The following is a 27256-nucleotide window of genomic DNA, read 5'->3' as shown; positions in this document are numbered from 1 at the left end:
TTTACAATGCAGTCCTATGTATTCAAGACTGCACTGCAATTTTTTTACAACTCATTTTTATTCCACTGAGATAAACTCCAATCCTTCAAATTTAACCTTAATCTGATGAGTAATCCCATGGAGTCAATAGGACTGCTCATCTTTAAAGTTAGGCACAGTATGTGTAGGATTAGAACAATATATCTCCAAGAGCTGGAACATATAGCTGGTGTTTTGGCTCAGTTTTCTGTTTTGTGACAGAGTTCAACCTTGCCAACTTGAAAAAAATGTGATAGCTGAACCTGGAAAAATGGATCTGTACTTTTCAGAGTTATTGTACAAGGGAAAAGTTCTCTGAAAAAAACAGTAATAAGAATTAGTAATAAGAAAGGCATATTCTGGGCTATATATTGCAATATTTTTTCTCTTTACATATCTTTTCTATACTGTATTTTTCACACAAAAGTGCTTTTTTCCCCCCTTAAAACTTCCATGATGTTTCTGTGAATAGAAGTTGGCAGCACAAGGTGTATATGCTGGAAATAGCTTATGATAAAACTGTGGCACATTACAAAGTCTTGCAGTTGATGTAAAACTGGGGAATCAAAAAATCTAGTGTCATAATTAGTGGTAACTAATTTTAACAAATGCTTCACAAAAACAAGTAAAAAATATGATCCTTGCCCTGAAAAGTGCACTGGCTAGATTTGACATGATACCACAAGGGGCATAAACAGATACGGGGTGATGTGGAGAAGGAAGAGCAAGGGCAAGGGTGACAGTAATAAGATCATGTGGTAGCTCAGGCATGTACACATCTTCAAGGTTTTGTTCATTGTTTTCTTTGGAGGTTGTTATGGTTCCGTCCAGTGAGATGCCAAAAGTCAGATTATTGTGCAATTTTTGTTCCTTGAAAAAACAGATAGTAAAGAAAAAACTATTGCAATATTTTGGAATCCTGACAGTCTGTAAGAGTAGAAATAGAACACAGAACTCAACCTGAGCATTGCAGGAAAGCTTGGAACTGGTACAGGATGGTTTCTTTGCTCTTTGTCCTGAAAAAAATAAGAGTAAGCAACAAGTTAAACACTGGTAAATATTTGCTTTAGTTAATGAGAAAAAGTGGGATCTCAGCTAGATTTTATATTCTTGACTACTAGAGCCACTTTCTGACAGGGAGATTACTGGCTACTCTGTCTTGTGCTCACTTAGTGGATCTTACTGGAGATTTCATATATTAGGACAGTTGTAACTTTTGTTAATGCACCACAAAATCACCATGACTCAGGATAGGTGGCATTCCATAATTAGGGACAGGGCTGCCCAGAGGGGGAGGCAAGTAGGGCAATTTGCCCTGGGCCCCACAGGGGCCCCCATGAGAATATAGTATTCTATAGTATTGCAACTTTTTTTTAATGGAATGGTCCCCCAAAATTGCTTTGCCCCAGGTCCCCTGAATCCTCTGGGCAGCCCTGGTTAGGGATTGATTTTGCAAATACTTCTGTATGTAAATACATGTACTTATACCAGTAGTTTCAGTGGCTGTTCACCTAAGTCTACATGACTTTGCAGGATCAGGCCCTCAAGTATTAAGGGGAAGATACCCAGCTAGTATAGATTGTACCAGAGCCCCATTTGAAGTCAAAGGAGAAATGACAATTGATGCCAGCTGAGGATCTGTCTCTTAGTCTTTTGTTTTTTCCTTATCTGTCCACCAGGACATTGGGGAAGTTAGAAGTGATCACTTACAGAGTTAGGCCTCATCTACTCCCTGTAATAGTTAAGGTTATTTTGTTGTGAATAATTATAGTTTCAGCAGTAAACATGGATGTAGAGGTGGGGGCAAGTCAGAGATCAATGAAAATATTCAATACAGCTCACCATAATCATCTTTTTCTGGCCAAGTCAAGGATCTTCTCTCGTGACTGTAACATACTGGTTGTCACAGTTCAGGGCAACTGCATCCACTCTCCCTCCATGGTCCATCAAAGGCACTCACTCTAGGCTCCCAGCTCCTTAGCCATTGCCTCTCTTGGGCAGACCTGTGTTTTTCTCCCTCCTGACCAGGGTCTTTCCAGGTTGTGCAGTTCCTTGCTTACACTGTGGTATCTTCTGCAAGCCAGACTGCCTCAACTAGCCAGCACCTGGGCTTTGCTTTCTCTCTCAAGGGTATTAATAGCATAATTGCCTGCAGTTACCACACAGCTGTTTCTAAGCAAGCACATTTATTCTTAAGGTGAAAGTGTAACAGAGAAACATATTAAAACCAATAAAGGAACCTACATGCATGCTAAAAAGCTTACCAGAGATCACTCAACTCCAACCTCAGGCTCTGAGAGGTGTTAGTTCTTCAAAACCCACACTGTGTTTTCTCTGTGGTTACAAGTTCATAACTGTCTCGGATTCAGAGCCAGAACTCCCATGAATAGCTCAGTCTCTCCTTTATGCAGCTTGGGCCTTTGAGCTTGGCCTCAGCTAACAGGCGATCAGCAGACAATGGCCCACTCTTCAGCATGTAGCGCCAAAAGGCTGGATTTTTGTGTAACCAGAGGTAGGGAATTTGAATTCACCTCCCCGTAGATATTCCCCAGGAAAATCACTTAACACTTTTTGTTCCAAAAGTCCATTCTTGTCTGGCACATCGTTCAGTGTAGTCCTTTGAACCCCCCTGATCTCACCTCTGTACATCTCCCCCCCCTTAGAGGTTACATACAATAATACATCATCAACCATTCATTTTATACAATGGACTCCAAAAATACTTAAATGTAATTCAATAAGGCCTCCCAATGATATGCTAGGAAATTGCCTTATCTGTCTGATCTGGTCATAGCTGGTCTGATCAAAAGCCTTTCATTTATTTAAAAAAAAAAAGCAAGTTGGATAAGGAACAGCAGGCTGTATAACAATATGATATCTAGAGGTAGCCATAGAAGAAGGCAGGAAACAGTTTAAGGAACTAAGGCTTAGCTCCTCAAAGGTATTCAGCTACCATTCCCACTGAAATCAGTAGGACCCTTAATACATTTGAGGACCTGAGTCTAAGTTAATCAAGACACATTTAGGACTAATTTGGATCCCACTGTCCTGTGTTTCATAAATCCATTCACAAATGGTAACTCTAGGACTTGATCTAGCAACTGTTTAAGAGTTAACAATCAGTCCATACTTTGTATAGCATCTGTCCTGCAGACTATATAGCTCATGAGCACAGTGGTGGGTATTTAATAATATACCCCCTGCAGAGATAGAAAAATGAAAATTAGTAGGAAGAAAGATCTGCTTTTAATAGAGTGCTTAGATACTATGGTGGTGAGTGCTGTAAAATCTAAGATAACAGTTCGGTTGGAGTTCTGAATAGGAGATGTCTAGAATTAAGATGCAGCAATTGTTCTGTTAAACTTGACCACTGGAAAATGGCTGTCATACCTAACATGGCTTTTGTTTCATATCCTAAGATGGCTTAATTTATTTTAAACTAATTTGTTTTCTTTTGTTACATATGTTCAAGTCTAAAGCAGTCATTTTTCTCCCTCCACAGAATGGAGCCTAATCACAGTAACACAAACAGCATGTTCAAAATAAAGCTATAAATAGTTTCGCTAACTCATAGAGCTAAGCATTCACTTCAGTTTTGAAAAGGCTGATGGTAACTGCACCTGACTGAACCAGTGAAGACAACAGATACTTCCTATACAGATAGGCTATGTGTCCTTGAGCAAACTCCTCTACCAGAGCTGTCTTATTTTTAGCAGATAGAAATGTTTAAAGTTCTTGGGGCAAATTCTGCTCTGGCTTAGATCAAGGTAAATCTAGCGTAACAAAATGGATATTGAGTTACTCCAGGTTTAACCCACTGTAAGCGAGAGGAGTATTTGGCCCTTTGACTCTGTGCACGTGCATGTGTGTGATGTACAGCTTTTATCCTTATTTTGTTATTATAACATTTGTTTCTTTTAAAAGTGCTCTTGTATGTGGGTCACTAGTTATAGGCCTGATCCCACAACCCTTATTTGCACTAGTCAGGACTATGCACGTGTGGAAGGGTTGTACGATCAGGTCCTGTGACTGTTAGTACAAAGTAACATTTTCTTTTTAGTTCTGTGGTCCCCATGATCCCAACAGCAAACTACCTTTGAGTGCTGTGGTGGACAATGAAGCAAACATACTTAAAGTAATATTTAACCCGGAAGGCTTAAATTGCCCAGAAAAAAATCCTTCCGTTTCAATAGAGTATAGCAAATGTATTCCAAATGGGGGGGTATTGAATCACTCCTGGATAGATTCAGAGTGGGTGTTTCCCAGCACTAATTATGGGAAAAGTTTCAGATAATAAACATACTCTGGTAACATCTGAAAGTGGTATAGTGCAGTGGTTCTCAACCAGGGGTCCGGGGCCCCCTGGGAGTCTGCAAGCAGGTTTCAGGGGGCCACCAAGCAGGGCCAGTGTTAGATAGGCTGAACCCTGGGGTCCTGAGCAACTTAGCTTTGCGGGAGTCCCTGTGATATGGGGCCCCAGGCAATTGCCCTGCTTGCTACCCCCTAACATCGGCCCTGGCTTTTATATGCAGAAAACCCATTGTTGTGGCACAGGTGGGCCATGGAGTTTTTATAGCATGTTGGGAGGGCCTCAGAAAGAAAAAGGTTGAGAACTCCTGGTATAGTGCACATGCATAGGCGGAATCAGGCTTCCCCAGTTACAGCTTAGCTTTGAAAGGATTAGATTTTTATTGGTAAATGTCAATAAACATTGATTTCACTGTACACACACAATCTGACAAAAAATGTTTCCGCTGATAATAATTGAAATTTACAGACAGACAAAGTAACAAAAATGCTGCTAGATAATGTAGAGTTTGATTTAAGGCTGTTTAGTTTGTATATGTTGACATGTAAAGTTGATAATTTGTGTATTAGTGGTTATAAAGCTTTCACTTCTGAATCTCAATATCTTCTGTCATTAAATAATTGTCTGACCCCCCCCAACAATTTCCTACAACTGTGAACATTTAAACTGAGAAAAATAGAAATAAAAATGCTTAAAAGCCATAATTTTGCACAACGGTGAAAATTTAAATAGCTAAAAATAAACCTTACAAATAAACATTGACATTATTTGTCAAAAATAAATTAAATAAAAATCTAATTCTGTCAAGCTTGTTTATGTTGTTAATAATAACATTTGTAGCATTTGGCATTTTCAAACTGTTGTGTAAGTTAATTAACAATTAGCATGTTACTCAGAGTCCAATACAGTACCCCTTTGAGGTATCTCTGCTTTTGATCCTAAGACAAGACTTAGAGAGTGAAAACAGGGAGATTCCCCAGGTTAAATTTTCGCAGTTTGAACAATATCAATAGTGGTGCTTTAGAAAGTTATGGGACTATTCTCCCTTTGATACATGGATTTCCAGTGTTAAGCCTCAAAACATGAATTATCACCCAGTCGTGATACATCTGAATGTGATGCTTCGGCAGAAAAGCTCTAAATACTGTAAAACCTCATAAAAATTATGAGACACTCTTATTTAAAAATACTGCTCAATACTGCTCAACTCTTAAAATATCCCAAAGCTAAGGGCAAACCTCGTTGAAAAAGCCTTCTTGAATGAGTTGTGTTTAGAGATTGGTAATTTGCAAAGTAGGTTATCTGGACAACAGAGGTGTCTATTGATAAGATCCCAAGAAAAACCTAGGACTGGAGAAATAAAAGCTGATAGTGCTACAGCTGTCGTCCAGGTTTGAAAAGTGACAGGGAACTAGACACTACTTTTCTACCTGTAAGGAACAGGTTTTTAAAATCTTCATAATCATTCCCTAACAACAAAAATCTACCATGTACTCAGAGAGAACAATTGATCCTGAACCATTGCAGTCAATGGGACTTTTCACATTGACATTGTGATGTTGCACCCCATAAGACTTTATGGAAATATGCTTATGAATGCATATATGACATAACTGCAATGTGTTTTGTGCTACATATGCCATGTAACATATCTATGTAAAGGTTCTGATCTACTGAATATATTCACCCTATTTGTATGCATGTGTCGTTGTATTCAAAGTTATGAATATTGGCTGTATACTTGTTTGATTTTAAATAGCCTTAGTAAGGCATTTGGTCAGCTTCCTTAGAAAGCATTTGCAAGTTAAGTGCCCAGTCAAGAAGCACTTAACAGACAATGGATCTTGGAAGGCTCCAATCCACAGAAGAAGTCTACATGAGGATGTTCAAGATAGCATGTGAACCATGGCTGCTACCTGTAATTTCTGAGTCATGCATGGACATGTGACTTGCCCATGTGACTCCAAAACTCCATCTTATAACTGGAATTCTACACAGGAGGAGGAAGGGGTGTCCACCCACAAGACAAAGTCTATTTAAACCCCTGGGAGACCCCTCCATTTTGTCTTCAGCTGGCTCAAGACATAGCCTCTCCACCTCAAAGGATACTTGAGAGAAACTGGAACAAAAGACAGTAACTACAGGCAGTGTGAGTGATTGCTGGACCCAGACTAGAAGGAGACTAGTCTGTAAAAGGAAGCTTACTGGAACACCTCTGAGGGTGAGGTTTTATGTGTATTCAGTTCTCTTACTGTATTAGGCACAGACTTGCGTGTTTTATTTTATTTTTCTTGGTAATTCACTTTGTTCTGTCTGCTATTACTTGGAGCCACTTAAATCCTACTTTTTATATTTAATAGAATCACTTTTTACTTATTAATTAACCCAGAGTATGTATTAATACCTGGGGAGGGCAAATAGCTTTGCATCTCTCTCTATCAATGTTATAAAGGGTGAACAATTTATGAGTTTACCCTGCATAAGCTTTATTTGGGGTTTGGACCCCATTAGGAGTTGAGTATCTGAGTGTTAAAGAGAGGAACACTTCTTAAGCTGCTTTAAGCTGTTTGGGGACATGGTTCAGACGTAGGTCTGAGTTTGCAGCAGCCTAGTGGGTCTGGATCAAACCAGGTAGATCACTGAAGTCCCAAGCTGACCAAATGCCTTACTAAGGCTATTTAAAACATATTCCAGTTATGTCATACATACATTCATAAGCATATTTCCATAAAGTCTCATGGGGTGCAACATCACAGACATCAATCTGTATTATTAGTGTTTTTGAAATGTATCTGTATTGCACTAGATCAGTGATACTCAGGCTGAGAGTCATGAGCTGCAAGTGGCTCTTTAATGTCTCTCATGCAGCTCTTTGCAGCACATGATATTAAAGTTATTAACTAATCAGGATGCTTTTACTGGTATTAACCCAATTAAGGTATCAACTTGCACTAAGTTATTAACCTATTTGCTGTGAGAATAATATATAAAATTAAATATTTCCCCATCATACTGTTTGAATATGAATATATAGTACTATAGTAAATGAAACAATGAATTCACACTACTGTGGTTCTTTTAGGTAATGTTGATCGCTAATTTGGCTCCTGAACCGGTGATGTCTGAGTATCACTACACTAGATCCTTGTTCAGTGGATGAGGATCTCTACAATGTTAAATTTTCCAAGGACACTGTTCTGATGTACTATAGCCATAACTAGGTTTTACAGTTTAAAATGATGGAGTATAGGTTGATTTTTTTCATTTATTTACTATCCATATTGTCTGATTCAGACCTATTGGAAGTGTGTGGAAAAATACATTGAAGAGCATGAAGTTTATCCTTCTGACACTGGCACAGAATACAAGATAAGCACTGGAGGGTAGCTCAGTAAATAAGATCTACATATGGCCACCGCCACTGTCTGCTGGTGAGCACCACCATTAGATCACTGTGATGGTGTGATGCTTCTTGGGGTACCCAGGACTGTGAATCACCTTCTGTACCCCCTACTTCTTGTTTCCAGCGAGAGGCAGAATTACTTGTGCTTAGATGGGTGCTAGATCCCTGACATCACTAGCTTGTCAACCACCCAAACAATCTCCTCTGGGCTATGCCAGCCCGTACTTTGCCTTGCAGGTTAACAATAGGTGTGCCCCAGGACCTGACCCCCTTTGAAATGTACCCCTGTGGAGTCCAGGTCCTTATTGACTGAACACTCACAGTAATAACAGGTCTTCTATCCAGAAAGGAACAATGTACAATGATTCAACTCAGGATCAGCACCTTGTATAATACCAGAGCACTGAGATATATTTATAGTGAAAATAGCAATACACTTATTATCAAAGATTCAAGGTATAGTGAGAAGGGATAATAGAAACAGAAGTGTTACATATAAAATAAGTTTAGTCTCTAGAAATTGTTATGATTTTAACAGACTAACCTTCTGTCTAAAGAAGTTTATCTCATGCAAATGTCCTTCGCAGAGTTTCCAATCAGGACAAGTTATGAGCTTATTTTCATCAGTGTAATCACACTGCTCAGTTACTTCCTAGCTGCAGGATAAACCGGTGTATCCTTGCGTTCTCCTTCCCCAAACTTCATTGTCTGTACCTCTGAGCCAAGATAACCTCCCAGAGCTTATTCTCCAGTGTGCTGCCTCTCTGTTGATTTCACATCCCCCTGTTGACTTTGTATGTAAATGGCATATAATGCTTGATTGCATGCAAATTGAGAAAGACAGATGAATAAACATCTTTTGTCTGTCAGAAACCTGTTTATCAGCTCTGCCTTGATACAGACTTTATGATCATATTTTCATTTTATACATAACTCCTTACATAGTATCTGTACATACATTTCACAACCATGTTAATGACCAGTGTGACCCTGGTGTTTGTTGAAGACCTCACATGATATTTTTGGGGAAGCAGAATGCACATATCAGGATATTCTGGCAAGCCTATTGCCAGCTGGCACTGAGTGGTTTGTGGGCCGCAGATGGGGTTTGGGACTGAAAGTGGAGGTCCTCCCTTACATGTGCAGCCAGGGCCATTTCTAGGAGTGGGCAAGGAGGACTGTCTCCCTGGGTGCCAACTTCCAGCTGAGTGCTGAGCTACTTGGCATTTATGTTGCTTGGCTCCTGGCTAAGGCCACTTTTGTGTTCAGCAGCTGGAGTGTTGGCACTAGAACTTGGCACCCTCTTTGGAAATGGGTTCAGTAGAACCTCTACTGCAACTTCTATAAGCTCTTTGCCCCCTTCACATATATCAGATGCTATGTCCTGGATAAACCCATGGCACAGGTTTGTCGAGAAATGTGGGTACAACCGATTGCTACATGGCAAGATTCCCGGCTGGATTCTGCCACTAATGGTAGAGCACCCCTTCATTTGAGTGCCAAGAGGCCCCACTATGCACTATGTGCACATTAAAGGGAATGGGACTCCTCCTTTACATAGGGTCCTAGGCCTTGCTCCTCAAAGGTATTTAGGCATGTAACTCCCATTGATTTCAATGGAGTTAGCTACTTAATTACCTTTTGAACATCTGGGTTCTAAATCTTGTATACAACAATGACATCATTTCAAGAGGTGTCCAAACACACTAAATTTTGATCAGGGACTTCTTCTCCCTTGAACCTAGGCCAATACACAACTGAGTGTTAGGTCACTAGCACTGAGTATGCCAGTTTAGATCCTCATCTCATGAAAATCAGCAAAGCTCCATTGAACTCAGTGGAACCATGCCAATTTAAATTAGGTGAGAGTCTGGCCTATTACATTTTTGTATTAATAATAATCCTCTGGCCCCTAAGTTGAGGTAAAAATTGTCATTTCTTCCTTCGTGGAATTTGTTTATGCTAAAACAACATATCTTCAGGTTTAATTAATTTCTTAAAATTAAATTAATATGTTTGGGTACACTTCAAACATCTTCATTGTCCCAAAACAAATTAACTTTCTAGCTTGTTGTATTTTTAAACCTTGCATTCAAAACCTTATAAGCGAAATTCATAAATATGCAAAACAGAAGAGTCATACTTTACTTTTCATAGAACTTCATGAACAAGTAAATAAAGGTAGAACATTGCCTGAATGCAGCATAGTTCAATTCTGTAATATCGTTTTAACAATCAGGGAACACATACAATTGTAAGGACCTATCTGCATTGACAAAGCTATTGGATTGATGGATCATGTTTTAGAACATTGACTCCAACTTTGATATAAAATGAGTTGGTCTTACCTTAATCATGTTCAGAGTTGAAACACAATTTATTAGTATGATTATAATATAGTATGATCCTATCTACATTGGCAAGATCAACTGTTATAACGTTATCGAGTAACAGGCTCCCTAATTTAGCCGTTTTTATTCTACCTTTCTGTGGTATTGTCTATATTAGGAATATCTGCACTGGTATAATTAAATTGATTTAATTACACTAGAGAAAACCATTAATATAGAGGCATTACAGTGGTGTGAAGTGGGGCTTATACCTAAAAAAAAAAGAAAGAAAAAGCTCTATTTAGCGTGAAAGCTTGTCTCTTTCACCAACAGAAGTTAGTCCAATAAAAGATATTACTTTACCCACCTTGTCTTTCACAGATTTATGTGGTAGTTGAGCAAGTAAAGCTATAAGGGCCTTAGATGAGAGGTTCCCACACTGTGATCCATGTACCATGCTAGTTTCTGGAGCATGGGGAGGAGGAGTTGAACAACAAAAGTGATCTGTGTCATTAACATGTTAAAAAAACATCAAAACACCTATTGCACTCAATAGAGCTAGCAGGTCATAAATAGTTTTCCAGTGTTTCTTATCTGTGGGAGCAATTGCTGTTGTTGCCTAAAACAGAGATGTTATGTAAGTGTGAAGGGAGCTTGTCTACACAGTCAAACCTAGGACAGGAGGTGTCAACAAAGCAATCTATTGAGAACCCCTGTCTTAGATGTAACAATGCTGTAACGGTTGGCAAATGGAGACTTTTTAATGGCAACCACTACGTAAATGCTACAACATCAAACTGGGAGAAGAAATCAAGTCATGTCTAGCAGTGGCTAGTTCTAGAACCAGCATTAATCACTATTTTCATTGTATCTTGGAGAATGGAGTGAAGAATATGGGCCCCAATCTTGTTCCCACAAAAGTCTATGAATGTTTGCCTTCAATGAGTGAAGGATCATGTCCTATATCTGTGAACACTACTGAAGTGAGAGGGATTGCAAAGGACAGGACTAACATATGATCCCAATAAATTGAAGAAATGGGCTGAAATCAATAATGGGAGGTTCCATAAAGATAAATGCAAAGTGCTACACATAGGCATGAATATTATGCAATGCCTGAGAATGGGGAAATACTGTCAAGGCAGAGCCTGACTATGAGAAAGAGACTGGGTGTCAGAATGGATGACAAACAACAAGGTGGAGTCAGTACACTGATGCTGTCACAAACAGGCAGCTGGCATAATAGGTTGTATTAATTAGGTGTAAACAGGTTCATTATTCTGCTTTACTCACCATCAGAGAGGCCTCCATTACAGAACTGTGTTCAGGTTCAGGCCCCACATTTTTTAAAAAGAGAGACAAATTGGAGAGAATTCAGAGGAGAAAAAAAGAATTATAAAAGCTTTGGCAAAAATGAGGTCTGTGCGTGAGATTTTCAAAAGTGCCTAAATGACTTAGGAGTACAAGTCCCACATTGGAAAGATTTAGGAAATCCTGATTTAGGAAAGACTAAGACAGGGCATGCTCAGTGTAACAGAAATTAAGACAGCAAGGAGGGAAGATAACTGCTTATGCATACAAAAAGTGTTATTATAAAAGGAATAAGGACCATGTACTGTCATTAGCTAATGAGGATGGGAAACAATGGTATGTTTGAAGACTGTGGGGAAGGAGCCAGATGAAAGGGAGTGGGTAAAGATGTGAGAGGCAGGTGTGGGGAAGATGAGGAGTTGAGGCTGTGTAGCAGGTGGAAGAGTTCTTCCAAATCAGAAGCTGTGGTAGAATAGAGTAGAGGAAGGAATAAGTGAGAGGAAGGTGGAGATGAAAGCAGATGGCAGCTAGTCAATTTTCTTTTTGAAAAAAATTAAGATCCTGTGCAGAAAGAGACCACTGGGGGAAGTGGCATTAAGAGAATCAAAGATGAAGGAGAGTCAATTGGGAATGAAGCCACACACTCTCAAAGAGCTCCAGGGGTCACAGAAGACAATCACCAGCCTACCTTCTGAGCAATATAGGTGTCTGTGTAAGAATAGACTTTCACTACAAGAAGTCCCAATGCCTCTCGGACTTTCTCCAGAGTTGCTCAGCAACATGAAGCAAAAGGAGGCTACAAAGTGTGAACCAGGATTGTTGGAACAATAGGATTGTTGGAACATGTCCACACTAGGATAAATAATGTGGTTTTACACAGACATAACTAGTGATTGCTAGCACATTGTAGAATAATAGTGTAGACAGGGAAAGATGTTTGTTTTTTTCTTGATGCAGTTGGTTGAAGTGAGCCATAGAATGGAGCCTAGAATTCATCTTGACCAGCTACATAGAGGACAGACTTTACAACATGTTAAGTATCTTGTTGTAACAACATACATTTATTTACAGTTTAGATATGGCTTAAGAGAATGGAGAAGAAAAGGAGTTCAAGTGGAGAAGAGAAAGAGGATCAAGCTGTAATCAGAGGCCATGGACTCAGCACAGGAGAGGGACAGTAGTGAGAAAGGTAGAAGGTGTAGAGAATCAGGGTGGTCAGAGATGTTGTGTCTTGGAGATCACAAAAGTAGGAGATGAGATGAGGGTGGGAGGAAGGTGGAAGAGGAGAGTATGTAACACAGAGGGAGATAAGGAATGGCCAAAGAGTGGAAATTCAGTGCGGGAAGGGTCATCCAGAGAGCATTTTGGGGAGTGAACTAAAGGTCAGAAGCCCAAGCATGGACTTGGTTGGGGAGCTGTTTCAGAGCTGCAGGTTGAATGGGTAAGTTGGGGAGAAAAAATGGCAGGCAGCAGAGTTGGAGGGATCTTTAACATGGAAGCTGAAATCCCAAAGAATGAGAGTGGAGCGAAAGGAGGAAAGAAGAGCTGGGAGCTGAAATCAGAAGAGGAGCCTGGAGAATAGTAGCTAACAGCTATGCAGTGGGAAAGGGGAGAGAAAAGCTGGATGGAGGGTGCTTTGAAGGAGGCAAAAGAGAGGCTGCAGAGAAGTGTTGGAAATGGGAGAGACAGGAAAGCACCAGGCTGGTGCTGCTGCAGGGTGAGAGAGGAGGGGAGACCACTAGCAGAGAGCAGCCGCCAAAGCAGAGGGGAGAGCTAGGTTTCAACATGGGAGGGAATGAACTGTAAGACAGCTTGCTGAAGATGGAGTGGGAGTTCTAGAGTGCACAGCAGAAAGGAAGGAAGCTGATGTGACCAATTACTGTGGGCCATGGCAGAAAATGGAGAGAGCTATGGGAAGAGGCAGGATTGGATCTAGGCAAGTATGAGACAGAGGCAGAGATGTGCTGAGTACTTGAAGGATGGGGTGGGGAGAGAGCTGTTGAGGCAAAGCAGTGCAGCATGAAGAGAGCAGAGAATATTGGTGGAATAGAGGGAGATAAGGGAAGGGAGCAGGATAATAGAGGAGAGACACTAGGCCCACATCCAGACTAACCCGCGGCATCGGCGGGTTAAAATCGATTGCTCGGGGATCGATATATCGCGTCTAGTCTGGACGCGATGTATCGATCCCCGAGCGCGCTTACATCGATTCCGGAACTCCATCAACCTGAACGGAGTTCCGGAATCGACATGGAGAGCCGCGGACATCGATGCCGCGCCGTCTGGACGGGTGAGTACCTCGATTTTAGAAATTCGACTTCAGCTACGTTATTCACGTAGCTGAAGTTGCGTATCTAAAATCGATTTTAATACCCTAGTCCGGACGTGGCCTAAGATAGGAATGTTAGAAACATGGTGGGGCAGTGATTAGCAACAAATTTGGAGGGGAATGGTGAATTAAAGTGACAGTCTAGTCAGTCCAGTGAGGCAGCCATCTGTCAGCTAAATCAGGTAACAATGTCTCAGTTAAATCAAAGTGGGAAACAATTAACCAATTACAGTAGCTTGGAGCCTGCCTCCATGGGTACATTTGAAGACTGGCTTGCTGCCACAGAGTAAAGGAATGAATGCTACAGCTGGCTGCTTCGTTCAAAATATCACAGAGACAACCTTGTATTAGTGATGACAGCTCCAACTGCTCCTCATTTCCTCATGGAAAGGAGAAGGGTGTTCCAGACTGGCAGTAGGTCTGAAGAAATAATTTATAATAAACTCTCCTCCCTCACTAGTTTCGGAAGGGTCTATCAGCCTTCCAAACTGGTAAACAGCATCATAAGATCACCAGCCTATCTGAGGGTGGAGTTGCAGCTGGGAAGAAGTCCTACCCTTCAGAGCAGGCTGACAATTGGTATCCAGAGCTATCAGTCATAGCAAGTGGCCTAAGAGACTGAAAGGCTCAGACACCATGGTGACAGGCATGGTATAAGAAGGACAGATAGATTGTGCAGTCCCCAGATCTGAGTATTTAAAATCAATGTGGAAGCAAGACTAGAAACACTGGCGAAAGAAGCTAGCAGAAAATCAATCAACCAAGGGAAAGTAAGAAATTAGTTTCTTGCACTTCCCACACATGGCCAGATTCTGCCACCCTTACTCCCATTGAGTAGGAAATTTCACAGTGAGTAGTCCCATCTGAAGTCAGTGGAAGTATTTGACAAGTAAGGTACTTCTTAACATGCGTAAGGGTAGCAGAATTTGGTTCAAAGTAATATTAAACTGGGATTAATGACATGAAGAGATATGAGGTACCTTGAATGAAAAACAACAGAAGGTAGCAGAAGCCAGGATGATCAGGATAGAACGGTGTAAAACACAGCAAAATCAAAATAGATACCCGAGTAGGGTATGCTACAGATATCAGTAATACAGATAAGAAAGAAATAGCTATAACAGTTAGTTAGGCAGACGAGGCAAAAGAAGTAGGAATTATCTTTACCAATGTATTTAAGATCCTTAAAGAAAGCAGTGTAAATTTGGACTATTTTAAGCAATATAAGTTTTATTCATTTCCTGGTATGTAAGTTTAAATTAGAACTGTAACCCTTCTGCCCCTCTAGTTGGCAGCAACAAGGGCCGGGTTCAGTATCCAGGGGTTCCGTTTCAGTAACACAATGCATAACCGGCTCGAGCCCCCACCCAGTGACCTGGGACACTCACATACCACACCCCCCTGGGCGCCTCTAGGAGGCAATACTTCCCCTCTCGCAAGCACGGAGTCTGAGTGTAGCAAAATCTTTTTTAATAAAGGAAGGAATCAATGTGGCATCCCATTGGAGAAACACCACAAACAGGGTTATAACACAAACCATAAACAAAAACCCACCTCCAAGTACGTTTGCCACTGTCCTTTTTCCGCTTAGGGTTTTAAGTCCATTGACCCCAAAGTCCAACAACCCAAAAGTCTCTGGTCAATGCCACCCCAGAGTTCGAGAGTCTATCTGTAGAGGTCCCCCCCCCCAGCCTGGGTAGAAAGGGGCACCTTACGTGGTCCAGGGCCAACTGCCCTGCCTCTCCATGGGTTCTGCTTCCGCCTTCTCCACGAACTGCTCTGCTTTACCAGCTGCTCCACTCTGCTCCTCCAGCCGTCCTCAGAAACTGCTCTGCTCCACCAGCTGCTCTGCTCCATGAGCTGCTCTGCAAAACTGCTCAGCTCTGCTCACTCTGTGGGCCACGCCACCCGTCCCACAGCTACTCCGCTCTGCTGCCACCAGCTGTCCCGTGATCCGCTCCAGCCATCCCCGCAACTGCTCCACTCCACCAGCTGCTCTGTTCCACAGCATATCTTCAGGCTCCCCCACTAGTTAGCACAATGCTCAGTGCTCTCAGCTCAGTCATTTCAACTCTTAGTGATCTCAGCTCTTAGTGGGGGAGCCCCAGTGCTAGTGCACCATTAGCCCAAAGGGCGTTCAGCTCAGTAACCTGTATTTAGAGTCTTGAGAGAATAAAAAAACCAACTCTGACATTCCACAGTGAAGAGAGGAGGAGGTGCAACTGGTGCTTCTAGCTCCACAAGGAGACTGCACCACCAGGCATAGATACCTGTCCCCAGCCTCTCTCAGTTCACTGGGTTTTGGAACCCATGTCCCATGTCTAGCCAGTACTACCCAACTGAGGGTGAGCAATTTGTCACCAAGCAATCCCACAGCTTGGGAGTCTGGGATAGGGTGGGCGTACCTATGCAAATACACTCTCTGAACTTCTTTCCACCAGATGTCAGGGTAGAGCTTATCCTGACTCTGCTTACAGAACCAACTTAAATTCTATAGCCACAGCATTAAGGAGAGAGCACCACCTAATGTAGAAGGACATCCTACTTTGGGAGGGATAGCTCAGTGGTTTGAGCATTGGCCTACTAAACCCAGGATTGTGAGTTCAATCCTTGAGGGGACCATTTGGGGATTGGTCCTGCTTTGAGCAGGGGGTTGGACTAGATGATCTCCTGAGATCCCTTCCAACCCTAATAATCTATGATTCTATGTTTACCTGGCCAGTGTTCAATGTGTGGGGAGCATGGGTTTACTGTTTATGAGGAGAGGGTTAATTGTAAGATTGTGGGAGAAAAGAAGTAAACATCTGGAGCAGACTGAGCTGGTAGTGAGATGGTCATTCCAAGAACTAGCAACATCAGATTATAGTAGTTATCATGAAGACAACTCATTGAAAAACCTGTACATCTTGCTAATTAAACAGCAAGTTACTTAGGTGCCAACTAAAACTGTTTTTTAATTGCCTGGTGTCTGTAAGTATCAAGAGTAACTTGGTGACTGTAGATAAAAAGCAACTTGGGTCTGTGGGTTTCTGTTGTCTGACTACCTCTTCCCAAATCTGCAGACAGGTACAGTATGCCAATCCTAACCCCTGTCCACATTCTCATCACTTGTTACTAAGAGCTACCTGTCACAGTAGGTGAATCTCAGTAATTAACAAACAAGTGATTTTTAATTGTGCATTACACAAGGAATGTTTATCATACTGCAAGCTCTTATTAAGGTGACTATATTGAGAGGGAAGCGAATGTTTAGGTGTCACTCTTGTGTAAAAAATATCTTTGGATATGTTGGTCATGACCAGAGTTCAAAATGAATTTTCTCATTATCCCAGAGGGCCCAGTTGAGATTATTCTTGAGGGTGCCTGTCCTCTTAACGTAGTCCTCCCGTCAACAAATTCCATTTTTTTCATGTCTACTAATCCTCTTTTCTCTACTTTGTGCTTAAAAGTTGTATCGCTTTAAATATATCAGTAGAGTTAGCTGGTCAAAATAAACTTTAAACTCCTTCTGAATTTACCTACAATTGCCCTATCTGCACTAGAACTGTAATGTGTTAGGTGTCAAAAATACACCTTTTTTCTTAGTGTAGGCATGGTGTTTGTGTAGACTGTGGAATTCTACAATTTGACCACAGTCATAGGTGGAGCAGTGAGGGAACAATCCCATGTCTAAGGTAAGAGTGACTGGAATCTGCTCAATTTTATTCTAATTGGGTGCAATCCTAATCCTCCAGGCGTATTGCCTGGGAGGCTATTTCAGCTGAGAAAAATTGGGCACTCATTTTAATATAGATGCTTGAATTACATGTAAACTATTAAGATGTCTGAGCTGCAATGAGTAATAAACAGGTGACTTTTAATAGTGCATTACATAGGAGAGCTTTATGATACTGCATGTTGTCATTAAAGTAATTATACTGAAAAGGAAGTGACTCTTTGGGTGTCATTTTTGGGCCTAGCACTTTAATGTGATTTGCTGAGTGTGTGTGAAGAGCCCAGTGAGCATTGTATGCCAGACCCTTCCAGCTAGTCCATCAGATTATACTTGTGCAGAAAAGACCTCCTGCTGCTAACTAAAATTAAACAGTTACATTGGTGAGTTATTTTTCTATATAACAGACAATATTAATAGTGTTGTACTCAACAGTTAGCTTATAGCATTAACTCCACATGAAAGCTTTGGGGCCCCTAATAAAATGTGTCAGAGGAAAGTATAGTTTTAGCCATGTCAAAAGATATCCCCTCACCCACCTTGTCTCTCGGAGAAAAGTATGCATTTGAGACCTAACTCCACAGCAATTCTATGTTAACTTTCTACTTGCTGGAGTTAGATTTTCTGACGACTACACAGTCCTCCTTTAGTCTAGTTCTTAACTGTCATGCACTCTGCATATTACAGAGACAAGATGGGTGAGGTAATAGCTTTTATTGGATCAACTTCTGTAGATGCTTCTGTTGGTGAGAGAGATAAGCTGTCTAGCTTACACAGAGCTCGTCCTCAGGTCTGGGCAAAATGCACCCTGAATAATCATTTATATAACTGCAAAATTAGAATGGTAGCATTTTACACCCACTAGGCAGTTTGTAGACATACATAAATGATGACAAAAAGTGCTAGGCAGTGGAGAATTACAGCCCTGCACCCACCCTATGCATAGTGCTTCCCAGATGCACCTCTAACACTTGGTCACTTTTTGAGCCTAGAATACAACTAAAGGCTTTGTCTTCACTGACAAAAAAAAATGTGTTTACTGTGAGATAATTAAAGCTAAGTAGCTGTAAAATTCTAGTGAAGACAAGGCACTGTCATTTTTACTACAAGGTAGCTAGGTGAGATCAACTCTATATCCCCACCCGTGTTTGACTTCATCTAGCCTATCTTGCAGTGAAAACACAATATGTTGTCTCAACAAGGAACAGCTGTCTATACTACAGAGTTAGGTTGACGTAAGGCTACTTACATTGACCTAGCTCTGTAAGCATCTACACTAAAATGTAGCTCCCACCAATGTAACTCATTACACCAACTTATGTAACTCCACCTCCATGAGAGGCATAGTGCTTTAGTTGATGTAGTTAGGTTGATGCAGTGTCAGTGTAGACACTGCATTGCTTACATCTAGGGTGACCTGATGTCCTGACTTTTTAGGGACAGTCCCAGTATTTAGGGCTTTGTCTTATATAGATGCCTATTACCCATCAGCCCCTGTCCCAATTTTTGCTATCTGGTCACCCTACTTACATCCACTGTTGCTGCCATCTCACAATGTCCCGCGTGGGCAGTTAAATCAGTGCAAGTGCACCTGGTGAGGATGTGCACTACCAACACAAGGAACAGAATGTGGACATGTAAAACTGATTTAATTACTACCATGACTGTATGTCAACATAACTTAGGTAGACTTAATTTTGTAACTGCCCCCCCACCCTCCCAAGATTTGAAATTATCTTGTCCCCTTATTGGTCCTTTGGGTCAGGTGTCAGCCAGGTTAACTGAACTTCTTAACCTTTTATAGGTAAAAGGATTTTGGTGCTTCTGGCCAGGAGGGATTTTATAGTATTGTCTACAGGAAGGTTGTTACCCTTCCCTTTCTAATGATGACAGAGTGGAATTAGTGAACTAGTGTAAATTGCCATGATCTGTTCATGAGACTAGGGTGTGATTTGCACAATGACCCATACTGCAAGTAAAGAAAGCTCCAGATTTCATTTTAACCTTTTTTACATTAGGAAATGGGTTCCTCTCTTCCAAAGCAAGGACGTGTTGCTACAGCATGAGAAGTTCATGGCTAAAGAAAATACAGTCTTTTGTGACATATGCTTGAATTGTATGGGACTGATCCTGCAGGCCCTCCAGGCACATAGAACTCTCCATGAGTTTAGGAGAAGGATCGGGTCCCAGGTATTTACTTCTTGTCTAGTTCAGTTTGCTGTCACAAAACTGGGGGCATGATCCTGACCCCACTAGAGTGAATGGCAAATTCTCTATTGACGTCAACAGATAACAATTTAGAATTATCCTAGTATATGACTAAATTGCTCATTCTAGGCATTCCCACCTCTTTTTCCTTGGTGGATTGATATTGGCTATCATCTATTAGCTGCTGTAGAACATTTATCTGGGATTATTTGTTATTCTTGTAAATGAAGGGCAGAGGAATTTAGCTAGATGGTGTTATCATCTGGGCCCTTATGCTGGTATTCCTGGCAAGTACAAACACATCCTTCATCTAAAGCCGGGGGGAACTGTGCTAGCCGCAGCACAGATCCAATTGTGCATGTTGTTTGGAAGAGGAAAGGGTTTGAAACCATTGCATGAAGCATATGTGGTGTCTGACAGAGAACTAAAAGTGCAAGGTACAAAGACAGGGAATTTTGTTTCCGATAGATATGAAAAAATAAAATGTTTCATCAGGAATTTGATGAGAACTGAAAACTGGGTTAGCCATAGCCTTGCTTTGATGTTTCTGCACTGGATGAAAAATTTAATTTCTCAATTTATTTCTATAACATCTCAGTTTCTTTCACAGTAAACCTCACAGTCCCAATACATTTCCCATCCAAAGCAAACTAAAACCTCATAAACCAAGGACTGAGCTTTCTCCCATTTGCAAGTGGCAAAATCCCTATTGGCTTCATTGGGAGAAAGACTGGATCCCTTTTGCTGAGAAAATTGCCAATTTCAATATTTAGATTTGGAGGAAGAGGAATTCAATCCCAGTAATTTAAGATAAAAGAAAAAGTAATTTCAGTAGCAAATCCACTTTGGGGGATTTGATAGTTCAAACCAGAATTCCTTAGCCCAACGCCAGATTTTCCTGTTATACCAAGGCAACCCCAATGAAGAAAGTAGAAGAGAAATTTTGATTGGTGTTCATCCTGAGAGGAGAGTTTAGTACTCAGTTAAAACTCCCATTAACTCTAGTAAGGACTTGAGGACTGGGCCATCTACCTGCACTTCCTGCCTTCTGTACTTTGAGTTTTGAGCATCCCCAGTTCAGCCTTAGTTGACTTAATCCAGACTGCAATGCTAGACACTGTCCTGGCAGGAAGAGAGCCCAGTGAGGTGCAGCAGTCATTGCTTAACCTATGGTGAAAGGAGCAAATGGCTAATCCACTCTTTTCCTGATGCAGGGAGTTTGAATTTGGAGTGGCAACTCCCAGAAAGGGCTGCAGCATTTCCAAGGTTTTGCCCTCTGTGGCGAGTGGTGATATCAAACCTGCCAAATAGGAAGTGATAGAATTAACCTGAAAAATAACCCGACTCCTAGACAGGGACGGAAAGTTCCCCTGACTTTAGCCCCCTATCCTGTCCCTCCCCGCGTTGGACAGCCCCCATTACACTGAAACCAGTGGGCCAGGGGCCCAGGACTGCTTGTTCAGTAGGGCTGTGTCTTCGCTGCAAATCCGCTGGGGTGGCCAGCAGGGCCTGCAGATTTGACCTGGCTGTGGCGAGTGGGGGGAGGAGGCAGTAGGGGGGAGATGTGACCCTTCCTCTCCTGACACGCAGCCCCCTGGGGGATGCGGGAGATGCCCGACTCCCATGCGGGGGCCCATTGGCCGTAGCTTTCCCGCGGGTGCCTGGGCTGAGGGCGGTGCGGCGGGCAAAGCTGGAGCCAGGCCAGAAGGAGCAGATGAGGGCGGGGGCAGCGCCTCAGCCGGGCTCGCTCCTGGGATCGGGGCTGTCCTCTCCGCCCGCCCCCGGCCCCGGGCTGAGGCGCTCAGGGGAGGAGGCGGGCATGGGGCGGGTTAAAAGCAGCTGCCGGCCGGGGAGCGGGCAGGACCTTGGAAGCTCCGCGGGACTCAGACACCGACACCCGCAGGCAGAGCGAGCACAGCGCGCAGCGGGCTCGCGCCGCCTACTCCTGCCCCGGGCGTCCCGCCTGCCCACGGTGTCCGGCGCCCAGCGCGCAACAGGGGCTCCGACCTGCGCGCGCGGCTGAGACAGGTGAGCTCGGCGCCGCTCTCCCTGCAGGGCGGCCGGGCGGGGGAAGCCCCTGCGGCGCTGTCTGGGCGCCCGCTTCCAGCGCCAGGGAGCCGGGCTCCGGGGCCAGCCCTGCGCTGGGGGCGTCTCTCGTAGCTGTGAGGGGCAGGGGCGAGGCGGGGGGCGCTGGGGCTGTGTGTGCCGGGGCAAGCTCTGATTCCCTCGCACCCTCACTGGCCTCTCCCAGGGACCGCGGGGGGGGGGAGGAACAGGCGCGAGCTACCCCCCTGGGGCCAGGGGTTAGGGCCCGATCCTGACGCCCCCCCCCCGAGAAATTAGGAAAGACTGAGGCGGGGGAGGGCTGGCAGGATCGGGTCACTGAGGCCAGAGCTAACCCTGTGACCCGTGGAAAGGCGCTGTGTTATGAAACTGGCTCATTCGGTGGCTCCTAGAACCTGTTCTTTGATTCATAGCTACGTGGATCCTGAATCTGAATCCTCCGTGCAAGGCTCCTCATCCCTGCCTCTCCCCGGGTGCACTCTGTGTTACATCCCATAAGTTTCCCCTCTTTAAGTCCTGTTCAGTGAAGGGGTCCTGTCTGTCAGGCCATTCTGTGTGTTCCTTCAGCTGCCCCATGACTGTCGCTCTGGGTTCATCTTTTACACGTGGCCCGGCTATTTCCATCTTCTTTTCTGGATAACCTTAGAGATAAGGGGTTGTTGGACTCTCAGGAATCTCAAGCATTCTTCTTCTAGTGATGGTCCCTATTGTATTCCAGGAGGGTTTACCCGTGCACCCCATTCATCCAGAGTTGGAGCATTTTTTTTTTTTATAAATTAATTCTATTTGTTACTTACATGATATTGAACAGCTTTTAACTAGTTTAAAAGGCTTCAGCCTCTGTCAACAAGACCGTCTTACTTGCCCATGAATGCACACGGGGTTTTCCTTAGATTGGACAAGATTTGTAATGCACTCAGCATCCAAAGGACAGGGTAAATAGGGTGAAGTGTCTGGCTGAGTTTTGTAAAAAGACTGGTTTTTAATTTACTTGCATGACAGGTTTGGTAAATTGATTGCTTGAAAGGGTGCCCTGCTGTAGTATCTATTTTTGTATTGCTCCTCTTGCTCTTAACTTTCTTTCCCTCACTGCTAACCTTAACCCAGGGAAAATGAAATACTCTAGTGCTGCATTTGAAGGGACATATTGTCTGTAGATTAAATGTTAAATTAATTCCTGAGAGAAAGGATAGGCTTATGGTTAGGGCTTGGGAATGGGAACTAGGGCACCTGCATTCTTTTCCTGCTTCTGCACAGGAAGTCTGAGGTAAACTTTGGAAAGTCACTCAATCTCATCTATAAAATGGTAGAATAACACTTAAATCTACTTCACAGGTGCATTGTGAGGCTAAATTCATTGTTACTTGTAAATCACCTTGATATTCTTGTACTAAAGGTTCTCCAGAAGTGCAAAGAGTGTGTGTATACAACATACGCATTCTTTACCTGTTTCACTAATAAGTGGGCAGGAGGCCCAGACCTGACTTTCTGTGGAGCATGAAAGCTTGTCACTTTCACAAACAGAAGTTCCACCAATATGGAGATTACCTCCCCACCTTGTCTCTCTCATATCCTGGGATTGACATAGCTACAACAATACTGCAAACATTAAATATGAAAACATTTAAAATATCTTACTTTTTCATTCCTTCACTCAGCCTAGAAAATGTAAATAGATTAGTAAATTTCACTTTTGCTTCCATTCTGGTTGTTTCTGGTTCTCCTGCACCAATCCAGTGTTGCTGGTTTGGGGATGAAGCTATTTAAGGGAAAGTTTAAATCCAAAAATCTGCCTTAATTTAACTTTTCATGACACTTATTTCCTTTTCCATCAGTAGAGCAGAGTGTATCCATTTTTCTCATGTAGCACAGAAATCTTCTGAGTGAAGAAGCATGGTTCAAGTGATTGGGTAATGGGCTAGATGCAGGGATCGGTAACCTTTGGCACGTGGCTCACCAGGGTAAGCCCCATGGTGGGCCAGGCCAGTTTGTTTACCTGTCGTGTCCGCAGGTTCGGCCAATCGCTGCTCCCACTAGCCGCGGTTCGCTGCTCCAGGCCAATAGGGGCTGTGGGAAGCAGTGCGGGCCGAGGGATGTGCTGGCCGCGGCTTCCCAGCTGCAATCAGCCGAACCTGAGGAAGCAGCAGGTAAACAAGCTGGCCTGGCCTGCCAGGGTGCTTACCCTGGTGAGCCGCGTGCCAGAGGTTGCCAACCCCTGGGCTGAGGAGTCTTTCATTTTGAGGGTGCTGGTTCCAATCCACCCCGTGTTGATAGTGACCACAGATTGCTACCTTCTGATGCAAGATAGAATTCTATTGAGTTCAGAGTCACTGCATCCACTTATAGTCAAAGTGAATTTGTCTTGGGGAACTCAGAACTCTTGCAAGATGAGTTTTGCAAGAAAAAAACATGGTTAACAGTGGCTGAATTCAGACAAGAATTCTTCTGCCTTGTGTCCTACTTTGCATAATGAGACTGGATCTCATATGGAAAAGTATTATGAATGGCATCTCTCACCAAGCAATAGTAGCTTAATTCACAGGTATGGGGAGACTGAAACAGTGGCAGGTATTTCTAAAAACTATTCAAAGTTCACTTTAAATCTATATATTTTTAGACATATCAACAGAGCCTTGCCAAATCCATCCTTTGTGGTACTGAGTCATTATGGGAGCTGAAGACACTTCATCTTGCAGTACTGAACCCTTATTCAGTAAATAATTGACAAATGTATATTTGCTTGCTACATGCTTTGGAATGTCGCATTTTAATCCAGCAAGTAAAGATGTAATTATCTCTGAATCTTTTGCTTATGGGTTAATTAGTACAGTGGCTCTCAACCTTTTCAGGTTACTGTACTCCTTTCAGGAGTCTGATTTGTCTTGTGTCCCCCCAAATTACACCTCACTTAAAAGTTACTTGCTACAAAATCAGACATAAAAATGCAACAATGTCACAGCACACAATTTTTAATTTTTTACCATATAATTCTAAAATATTGTATTTACATTTCAGTGTATAGTGTTTATAGAGCAGTATAAACAAGTCATTGTATGACAATTTAGTTTGTACTGACTTTGTTAGTGCTTTCTATGTATACAGTAGTAAAACTAGGCAAATATCTAGATCAGTTGATGTACCCCCTGGAAGACCTCTAGTAGCTCCGGGGTACACATTCCCCTGGTTTAGAACCACTGAATTAGTACACACCAAACACCTGTTTTCCTAAGGCTAGAAGTGCTTGAGTTTGAAGAAGAATAAGGAAAATATATTGTTTCAGCTAATGCTCAAGCCTGCACATATCACACACTGGCTGTGGAAGGTACTCAGGGCAGACAGTAGACTTTGCCTACCACTGATTTAAGTCAGACATATGATCCTTACCTGTCATTGTAAATTTGCTGTAAATTTACCTTTCTTTCAGTTACTAACTGCCTTCACTTGAAGACAGAACTGTTACTGTACTTGTAGAAGAGCACTTAACAGCTGCTAGAGAGAACTGCCCTGGCTTCTAAGAGGGTGGGACTGTTGTTTTGATCTTTATCAACCACTCTGTAATTCTTTAATAAAAGTTGATCATCTTTTTGCTTTGGGTGTTCCTGCTAGGCACTCTTTGATTCTTCAGTACACAGCAGCAGAATTACAAATTGCTGCAGGTTTCTTTGCATTGTGAAAGGAAAGGCTTTTTAGCTGCCAGAACCTGAGTTCAGAGTTAAGTTTTCTTCCACAACAAAACTAAAGCAACATAAGGAGCATCATTCTCTTTCTGGGTGAGAACAGTGTCATCAACTGCTGAAGGAAAGACACTGAATTCTGTTATAGCTGTGTCTACATTAGGGCTTTTACTAGTAATTATTTTGGCAAAAATCGCACCCCTACCTGAGTTATGGTGGTAAAACTTGGAAGTGCACACCAGCCTTCAGTGTACCATAGAAGTACTGGGTTGAAATGGGGGTTGCAACTAAGATCAAGCTCATTCTGTTAATGATTTGGGATCCTAAGCAGTTTTTAACAATTCTAAAGCTTTGCTGATGTAAAAAATTAGCATGAGAATTGCCACACCAAGACCAAGAATTGTCTCCCAACACTGGCCAATGCCAAAAGCATCTGTTGAAGATCTGATAATGCACTTAAGTGTGTGATGGCTGGTTTAACTGAAGATGCTATCCTTAATCATATTTAATATCTAAATCATGCTGGTGAAGGTAACAAAGGGGCAGTTCAAGGCACACCCAGCATCAGAGGAAATCTGAGCCTGACTAGCCAGTGGAGGCACCATAGACATCCAGGTCCATATGCAAGCCTGGGGAAACAAGTAAATCAGGATACTATTTGTAGGTGTGGGGAGAAGGGCATAATCTTATTCTGAATTTGTACAGCGCCTAGGGCAATGGGACACTATTACTGACTGGTTCTTCAGGTGCTACTGTAATACAAACATAATTTTTTAATTTTACTAGTAAGCTATTTGCCTGGGTAATATCCTGTGGCAGTGAGTTCCACATATTAGCTTTACATGAACAAAATAAACTTTTTGTTTTATTTTTTTCACCATTTTATTAATACAAACCCAGCATGCCTACATACACTGAAATCTCTAACAACCTGGTTTGTTGAAGCTATATTGTTAACTTCTGATTAAAGACTGCCTGCTGTACCCAGCTTTTAATTGAGGCCTTGTTCACTCTGCCACTCTACAGCGCTGAAATTTTCTTGCTCAGGGGTGTGAAAAAACATCCCCCATAGCGCTGTAAGTTTCAGTGCTGTAAAGTGCCAGTGTAGCCAGTGCACCAGTGCTGGGAGCTACTCCCCTCATGGGGGTGGGTTTTTTACAGCGCTGGGACCCAGCGCTGGTGCCGTGACTACACAGCCACATTAAAGTGCTGCTGCAGCAGCGCTCTAATGTTGCTAGTGAAGACATACCCTAATGAGAGTATGGGCACATCTTCACTAGCAATGTTAAAGTGCTGATGCCTGAGCAAGAAAATTGCAGTGCTATAAAGTGCCAGTGTAGACAAACCTTCAGAAAGGCATCTGCTAAGGGGGAAGTGACATAAGAACGGCTGTACTGGGTCAGACCAAAGTTCCATCTAGCCCAGTATCCTTTCTACCGACAGTGGCCAATGCCAGGTGCCCCAGAGGAAGTGAACCTAACAGGTAATGATCAAGTGATCTCTCTCCTGCCATCCATCTCCACCCTCTGACAAACAGAGTATAGGGACACCATTCCTTACCCATCCTGGCTAATAGCCATTAATGCACTTAACCTCCATGAATTTATCCAGTTCTCTTTTAAATGCTATTATAGTCCTAGCCTTCACAACCTCCTCAGATAAGGAGTTCCACAAGTTGACTGTGCACTGTGTGAAGAAGAACTTTTATTTGTTTTAAACTTGCTGCCTATTAATTTCATTTGGTGACCCCTAGTTCTTGTATTATGGGAATAAGTAAATAACTTTTTCCTTATCTACTTTCTCCACATCACTCATGATTTTATATACCTCTATCATATCCCCCCTTTACTCTCCTCTTTTCCAAGCTGAAGAATCCTAGCCTCTTTAATCTCTCCTCA

General features: G+C 42.5%; 1 protein-coding gene across 2 annotated transcripts in view; it reads left to right on the top strand.

The window, feature by feature from the left end:
* LOC115650957 (gap junction beta-6 protein-like) overlaps positions 1-27256 on the top strand; it is a 63936-nt gene that overhangs the window by 18257 nt on the left and 18423 nt on the right. The window contains exon 1 of one of the 2 annotated variants that reach the window (XM_030561687.1): positions 21570-21648. The exons of the other annotated variant lie outside the window; for it this stretch is intronic. The gene's annotated coding sequence lies outside the window, so the exon portion shown is untranslated. Of the gene's footprint in view, positions 1-21569; positions 21649-27256 lie in introns of those variants that run through there. 2 annotated transcript variants of the gene reach the window in all.

This window comes from Gopherus evgoodei, chromosome 1, assembly GCF_007399415.2.
Source record: "Gopherus evgoodei ecotype Sinaloan lineage chromosome 1, rGopEvg1_v1.p, whole genome shotgun sequence".
Lineage (NCBI taxonomy): Eukaryota > Metazoa > Chordata > Testudines > Testudinidae > Gopherus > Gopherus evgoodei.
This window is presented reverse-complemented; position numbering and strand designations above follow the sequence as displayed.